The sequence below is a fragment of the Gracilinanus agilis genome, chromosome 6, assembly GCF_016433145.1.
Source record: "Gracilinanus agilis isolate LMUSP501 chromosome 6, AgileGrace, whole genome shotgun sequence".
Taxonomy (NCBI): domain Eukaryota; kingdom Metazoa; phylum Chordata; class Mammalia; order Didelphimorphia; family Didelphidae; genus Gracilinanus; species Gracilinanus agilis.
The window spans coordinates 289360552-289368627 of record NC_058135.1 but is presented as its reverse complement, the minus strand read 5'-3'; positions in this window follow the sequence as shown (position 1 = coordinate 289368627).

Below are 8076 nucleotides of genomic sequence, written 5' to 3'. Positions count from 1 at the left end.
TCCCCAGGCAAACTGTTAGACTACTAATTGCAAAACAGTCGGAGTGGGGCAGCTGGGTAGCTCAGTGGATGGAGAGCCAGGCCTAGAGACGGGAGATCCTAGGTTCAAATCTGGCCTCAGACACTTCCCAGCTGTGTGACCTTGGGCAAGTCACTTGACCCCCCATTGCCTACCCTTACCACTCTTCCACCAAGGAACTAATATACAGAAGTTAAGGGTTTAAAAAATATATATATAAAAAAAACAACAACAAAAAAAAACAGTCTGAGATTCCCAAAGAATCCTGTCCTCCATTTCCAAACCAGTTCATCCCCTGGTGCCAAGAACTGTGCTAGTCCCTGGAGATAAGGAAACCTGGGGGACCAGTCCTTGCCCTCAGGCAGCTTACTTACATCCACGAGGGAATCAGTGTGGGGATCATTAGGTGCTTACAGAGCCCAGGGAAGTTACCTTTGAGGGGGAGGCTCTAGCAGCCAAGGCACTGGGGGGCGGGCAGAGGAGTACAGGAAAGGGATTTAGCAGAAGAGGGGTAGTGGTGTTCCACTACGCTCATCCGCACTGGAAAAGCCAAGCAGGTCAGATCTATGGAGAAGGGAAGAATTTATGACCAAACAAGAGACAGAGAACATTACAAGAGGTAAAAGGAATAATTTTAATTATATTAAATGAAAAAGTATTTTTTTTTAACAAACAAAACCAATGCAACCAAGATTAGAAGGGAAGCAACAAACTGGGAAAAAACTTTATAACAAATTTCTCTGATAAAGGTCTTATTTCTCAAATGTATAAAGAACTAAAGTCAAATTTATAAGAATCGTAGGCATTCCTCAATAGATAAATGGTCAAAGGATATGAATAGGCAGTTTTCAGATGAAGAAATCAAAGCGATCAATAATCATATGAAAAAATGTTCTAAATCCCTCATGATTAGAGAAATGTAAATCAAAACAACTTTGAGGTATCACCTCACACCTAGCAGATGACAGTAAAGGAAAATAAATGTTGGAGGGGATATGGCAAAATTGGGACACTAATGCATTGTTGGTGGAGTTGTGATGTGATCCAACTATTCTGGAGGACAATTTAGAATGATGCCCAAAGGGCTATAAAAGAATGCAAGTCCTAGGGGGCAGCTGGGTAGCTCAGTGGAGTGAGAGTCAGGCCTAGAGACAGGAGGTCCTAGGTTCAAACCCGGCCTCAGCCACTTCCCAGCTGTGTGACCCTGGGCAAGTCACTTGACCCCCATTGCCCACTCTTACCACTCTTCCACCTATGAGACAATACACCGAAATTAAAGGGTTTAAAAAAAAAAAAAAGAATGCAAGTCCTTTGATCTAGCAACACCACTATTAGGTCTATATCCCAAAGAGATAAAAAAAAATGGGAAAGGACTTGTTTGTACAAAAATATTTATAGCTGAGCTTTTTGTGGTGGCAAAAAATTGGAAAATGAAGGGGTGTCTCTCGATTGGGGAATGGCTGAACACACTGTAGTATCTGATGGGGATGGAATATTATCGCGCTAAAAGGAATGATGATCAGGATGATGTCAGAAGGAGCTGGAAAGACCTCCATGAACTGATGCAGAGTGAAAAGTAAGCAGAACCAGGAGAACATCGTACACAGTTACTGCAATATTGTAGAATGACCAGATGTGAGAGGCTTTGCCGCTCTCAGCAATTCAACGACGCAGGACAATTCTGAGGACTTCAGAGAAAGAATTATTGGAGCAGGAACGCAGATGAAAACACGATTCATCTCTTGCTTATTTGGGCTTTGGGTTTTAGAAGACTATTTCCCTTACAAAAACGAAATCTGTGGAAATAGGTATTGAGTGATCATCCACGTATAACCCAGAGGAATTGCTTGTCCGCTCTGGGAGGGGGGAGGGAGACAACACGGATCATAACTTTGGAAAACTCATGTGGAAATTTATTAAAATAAAGATAAAACAAAAAAAAAATCACAAACCAGAAGCCCAAGCAGAGGAAGAATGCCTATTGTTCTAATTATGTAAGCCTCTGCTGCAACAATGGAGGAATCTCAGACAGATGTGGCCGCTGGCCAGTGAGCTGAGGTCAGAATAGTGTTTGGTCAGCCAAGGAGCATGAATCCAGGGCTTAGGATGTGCCAGGCACCCTGGGAGAACAGGAGTCAGAGGGCAGAAGTGCTGGAGGATTTGGAATCGGCCCAGGCTTCTTGGAACAAGGGCCCGACTTGTTAAGAATGGTACTCAATGGCTAGTGGCAATGGCCACCAGCCACGGAATGCCACATTCTGGGAAGGACTGAAGTTGTAAGCTGTCCAAAGGGCACTAGAGGTCCACGGAGGGCAGGACCAAACTGCGGGATGTCACCCAGCCAGAGCTGCGTAAGAGAAGTGGGGCAAAGGATGCTGCTGGAGGGAGGTAAGATGGAAAAGGAGGACCAGTCCTGGCTGGCAGTGCTGGCTAGATAATGGACTGCCCTCTGGGCCGTTGGCAGCACCAATTGTCCCTGTGGAGTGGCAGCATGGGATGTCGCCCGTACAGAGGGACTCTCCAGCACAGGGGGTGGAAGCCCACTGGAGAAATTAAGGAGGGACTTGAACATGAGGAGAGGGTGTGAATGGCTTTGGATTGTACTAACTCCACTACTCAATAAACTTCACTGGCTCCCTGTTTCCCCTAAGATCAAACCTAAACTCTCCACAGCCTGGGCCTAACCAAAGGCTCACCTTGCTCTCTTGGGATCAGGTGAACTGACCTGGCCATCCTGTGCCCACGGACCTCCCTCTGCCATTGCCTAGGGTGTCCTTGATGCTTGTTCTTTCTCACTTCAGTCCCTAAAATTCCCTTTTCCCCCTCAGAACCACAGCCAAGTCACCTTCTGCTGTTTCTGAGGCCTTGTACTTTACCTTGTAATTATGATTCCTTTTCTCCTTGTCTGTGTCCCCCACGAGAATGGAGGCAGGGATTATTTTGGTTTGTTTTGGAGTGTGGCAGCCTCAGTGCCTTGCACTTTGCCCAGCACATAGTAGACTCTTTTTTTAATTTTATTTTTTATAAAAACCTTCCATGGTCATGATTCATGCTCTTACTTTCCCCTTCACCCCTCCTAACTCCCCCCCCCCCCTTGGCCGATGTGCATTTCCACTGGTTTTAACATGTGCCATTGATCAAGACCTATTTCCATATTATTGATAGTTGCCTTGGTGTGGTCGTTTCGAATCTACAACCCCAATCATGTCCGCATCAACCCATATGTACAAGCAGTTGATTTTCTTCTGTTTCCGCTCCCACAGTTCTTCCTGTGAATGTGGGCAGCATCTTTCCCATAAATCCCTCAGAGCTGTCTTGTGTCATTGCATTGCTGCTGGTACAGACGTCCGTTACATTTGATTTTACCACAGTGTATCAGTCTCTGTGTATCATATTGTTTTGATGGCTGCTGCATTCTAGTACAGTTTAAGATCTGTCCTGCCAGGCCCCCTTCCTTCACGTTTTTTTTTTTCATTAGTTCTCTTGATATTCTTGATCTTTTGTTCTTCCAAATGAACTTTGTTATAGTTTTTTCTGATTCAGTAAAGAAGTCTCTTGGCAGTTTGACAGGCACAGAGTAGACTCTTAAAGATGCTTGTGGGGTGACCGGCTGGTCGGGCGCTCGTCTCCCGAGAGCGCGGATCCATCGGCACAAAGAAGGCTCCTCCTAGGAGGCGGCGAGTTCCAGGGATCTGGAGTCATCCCGGAGACTCAGCCCTTCTTCGCTGGAGCCCACGGCAGCCATTGAACACAGGTCTGTCTAACGAATGAAGGAAAGCCAGGAAATGTGTAATTATAATAAACACATTCAAGCTGGCAGAAGGTCTTTCCTCCCAGCGGCCAGGCCCCGTCGGCTCTGTAATTATGCACATTTTACAGATGGGGAACCCGAGGCTTGGAGGACCAGAGATGGAGTCAGGCGAGGCAGAGTTTGAATTCTGCGTCTGATAATTACTAGTTGTTTGGCTTGAGAAAAACGACTTTGGAGCCTCAGTTTCCTCATCTATAAAATGGGGCTAAGGATACCTGTTGTGTTTAACTTAGAGGGCTGTGGCGAGTATCACCTTGGATCTTCCTCCCTTCCTTTCTCTCTCCTCTTTTTAGCTTTTCTCTTCTTTCCTTTTTTCTCTGTTTCTCTCTCCCTTCCTCCTTTTTTGTCCATTATTAGGCTTTATTGATTTTACTTCAGTAAATCCATTTGTTTGGTTATTTCGCCTCGGTAGTTTCCTTTAGCTGATCCCCGAGAAGGGGAAGGCGTGTGCTCCTGCTTCAGACGGCCAGTGTTCCGTGTGTCCGTGTATGAGGAATTGGATCTGTCCGTCGTCCAGGTCGATGGGCTTCGCGTTACACGCTGGGCCTCCTCTCGCTCGCTAACTCTTCTGGGGGGATTTCCAGACACCCAGTTTTCTCTGCCCCAAATCCAAGCTTACCTCCCGGGGGTGGACGTGGAAGCCGGGCATCAGGGATGGAAAGGACAAGGCCGGAGGGTAGGGTGGGGGGGTGGGACCTCCTTCAGCGCCCAGAGGGTCAGTCTGGGCTCTGGGGAGGCCCCGCTCAAGTCCAGCTCAGTGACCTCAAACAGACGTTTCTCAAATGCTTCCAGGCATGAAAGGAGACACCAGGCCCCACGTCCCCCTAGGAAAGGAAGGCCGAACCCCTAAAGTGGGGGTGCGGAGCCCCCGCCCAACCGTCCTCCCCTCCGAGTGCTGGGAGAAGAGCCGGGGAGTAAACAGGAGGCTGAGCCGGGAGGTCTGAGGGGAGCCCAAGAGAGGAGGACATTCTAGGCAGGGATATGGGGGGAATGTGGAGGCTGGGGGAGCAGCAGGAAGGGAGAATGTGAAAGGAGCCTGCAGGCAGGGCCGCCGGGGGGCTCAGGGGATAGAGAGCCGGGCCTGGAGACAGGGGTCCTGGGTTCTAGTCCAGCCTCAGACACTTCTAGCTGGGTGACCCTGGCCAAGTCACTCACCCTCATCACTTAAGGATACAACAGCATTGATTCTAAGACAGAAGATCAGGGTTTAAAGAACAAAAGAAAGAAGTCTGCAGAGAACCTGCTCTAGTCCCTGATCCTGGATGGCAGGCTCTGGGGCTCGGTGGGTTTTGGGGGTCACGTGGTGAGAGTTCTGGTTTTAACCCCGACCTTCCTTCTCCGACTCGGTGCTGTGCATCAGTTCCAGGGAAGAAGAGCGATCAGGGCTGGGCAATGGGGGCTGGGGGCCTTGGCCAGGGTCTGAGGCCAGACTGGGACCCAGGACCCCTGTCTCCAGGCCAGGCCCTACCCACTGAGCCCCCCAGAGGTCCACTTTAGAGAAATCACTTTGGCATCTCTGTGGGGAACGGATCGGAGAAGAGTCTGGAGGTGGCTTCCGCGATGGGGTCTCTGCCACGGTCAGAGGCGAGGCCGGAGGGGACAGACGAGGGGCTGTGTGGGGGATGGCAGCGCCAAAGCAGGGATGTGGGGAGGGCAGAGGAAAGAGTCCCGACCCCCGCGGGGCTGGCACATTTGGGGGTTCCCTCCCTTGAAAGAGGGGTTCGGAGGGCGAGACAGTGAGATAGGACGCTTGTCCCCCAGGATCAGCCTGGAGGATGGGTCGGGCCTTGTCCAACAGCTGGGCTTCCTGGCTGGCCGGTGGTCAGCGTCGTCAGCCTGTCAGGCCTGGTCCCTCCCCGGCTCATTCCCCCAACAGGAAGCGCTTCCAGGCCTGGGAACGTCGGCAGGGCGCTGGGCCTCGACTTGGCAGCGGGCCTCGGTTCTCATAAAGCCGGTGCCCCCCGGTCAGCGGTCAGGCAGGGCCAAACACCCACAGATGTCCCCTCTGCCCCCAGCTGCCAGGCAGGGACGAGATCAATGGGCGGCCACAGGGGCTCTCGGCCACTGGCGTCCCCTCGCTGCAGCACGGGGGGCTGCCCTTTCCCGGCCCCGCAAGCAACAAAGCCCCAGCGAGGACGAAGGGGCCCGGGAGCCCCGGGCCGAGGTTTCGGGAGGCTCCGGGATGTCCACATTAGGGCTCGAGGCCAGGTCGATGGCTGGCAACCAGAGCCATCCCAGGGGGCCTGTCAGAGAAGACGGGAAGGAACTCTTGGCCAGGCAGGGGTGGGAACAGGTCTCTGAGGCCCCTTCCGACCCTGGGAGGAGTGCAGGGAACTCTGGAGGAACGAGGAGCTCCCTTAAAGGAGAGACCACAATGAGGAGGGCCGATAGCGGGAGAAGGGTGGGCAGAGGGGAGGATGGAGAGAAGGGAAGAAAGAGGGGATCCCCCCCCGAATTTCCAGGTTCTTGGCTTTAGGGATTGCAGACAGTAACAGGGGAGACGGCCACACCCCAGGGCCAGGAGGACCCACTGGCAGGGCCGCCCCTCATCCTAAGTAAAAGCCATTTCTGGGCTCGAAGCTGTGCCGTGGTCTGGCCCCAGCCTCAGAGAGAAAAAATCCCCAAAGGGAAGAAATGGAGAACGAAGAACGACGGCCTGGTCAAAGGGGGCCCTCCCTGCCCCCCCCAACAGACACCAGAGAGCGGAGGGGGGGCCAAACAAAAAGGGAGAACGTTGGCCCATCTGTAAACCTGTCTGCCATTCACCTCCATTTCTACGGATGCCCGGGAAGCAGAAGGAACCCCAAATCCTGTCGTTTTACAGGCGGCACCTGGGCGCTCCTTCTGGGTCTCCGGGTCCAGAATGCGCCTGGGCGAGGCACTTTGTCCCCCCCAAACTCGAACTCACGAGCCCCCACGGCTGGGTTTCCCTGTCAGCCAGAGGACACGCTTTAAATGAAAACAAGGGTGAGGCACCACGTGGCCCCGGCAGATTGGGGTGCTCGTGCAGAGGCCCGCGTGCCCGCAGGCACTCCCGCCTGCCACCCCACATGCTCCCAGGCCGGAGCATCCCTCCGGCCGCCCCGGCCTCGCTGCTACTCAGCACCAGCCTCGTCCGGGGAGGCTCCGCAGGAGAGAAGACAAGAGGTCCTCAGGGCCCAGCGGCCGAGCCCTCCTCACGTGGGCCGCCAGGGCAAGTCTCCAGCCTCGCCCCAGCCGGAGCTTCTTCCCAGGGCTCAGATTGCAGCCCTTCTCTGCGCCGTCCATGCGGCCCCCTCCCACACGGGGCCCTCGGGGGCCCCTCTGTATCTTGGGCACTCGGTCAGAGCCCGCCTCCAAGTGCTGCCTTTCACAGGAAGTCCTCCTGGATTCCCCCAGCTGCCGGGCCTTCCTCCTCCCCGGCTCGTTGGCGTCTACACACACAGCCTCGTAAGCGTATAACCGGCTCATCACACACGCGCTCGTCTGGCACCTCTCGCTCAGGAGTCCGGCCAGCTGCCTCCTCGGCTCTCTCCGTCCGACACGTACCAACCCATCACTTGGTCCCTCCCGGCCCTGCTGCTCGTGAGCTCCCAGGGAAGGCCTTTCTCCTGCCTGCATGCCCAGCACCAGCACCAGCACCAGCACCAGCACCAGCACCAGCACCAGCACCAGCACCAGCACCAGCACGGCTGACTGAACCCGGCTGAGCCAAGGGAACAGCGTCCTTATCTTCGCCCCCAGCCAAACCCCTCTGCTGGGCCTGTGTGACTAAGGGAGCCTTTGCGCTCGGAAGCCCTCCTTGCTTAAAGATGGGGAAACTGAGGCTCGGAAAAGGAAGAGACTTGCCTAAGGTCTCCTCGTAGGAAGGGGCTTTCTCCTGTCTGAGGCTGACCCGACCCCCGCCAGGCCCCGGGGGCTCACGGGGTGGGAAGCCTTCTGTGCTGCCGAGGATGGCACTGACGGAGGTAGTCCTCGTGCAGAGCAGCAGCCTGGGGAGTCAGGAAGCTCCGGGTTCCAATCCTGCCTCCGATCTTCCTTGGCTGTGTGGCCCAGTGCAGGTGCCTTCCTCTCTGGGCCTCCGCTTTCTGATCTTGAATGAGGGGTCAGGACTCTAAATCTGTGTTCTAAGGAAGCCTGGGTTCCCCGTCTGCCTCCAGCGGCTGGCAGAGGCCGGGCAGGCCAAGTCAGGGAGTCACCAGGAGCCGGGGAAGAGGACGGGGTCCGGGTGTGTGTGTGTGCCTGCCTGCTCCCAGCTTCTCCCTGGG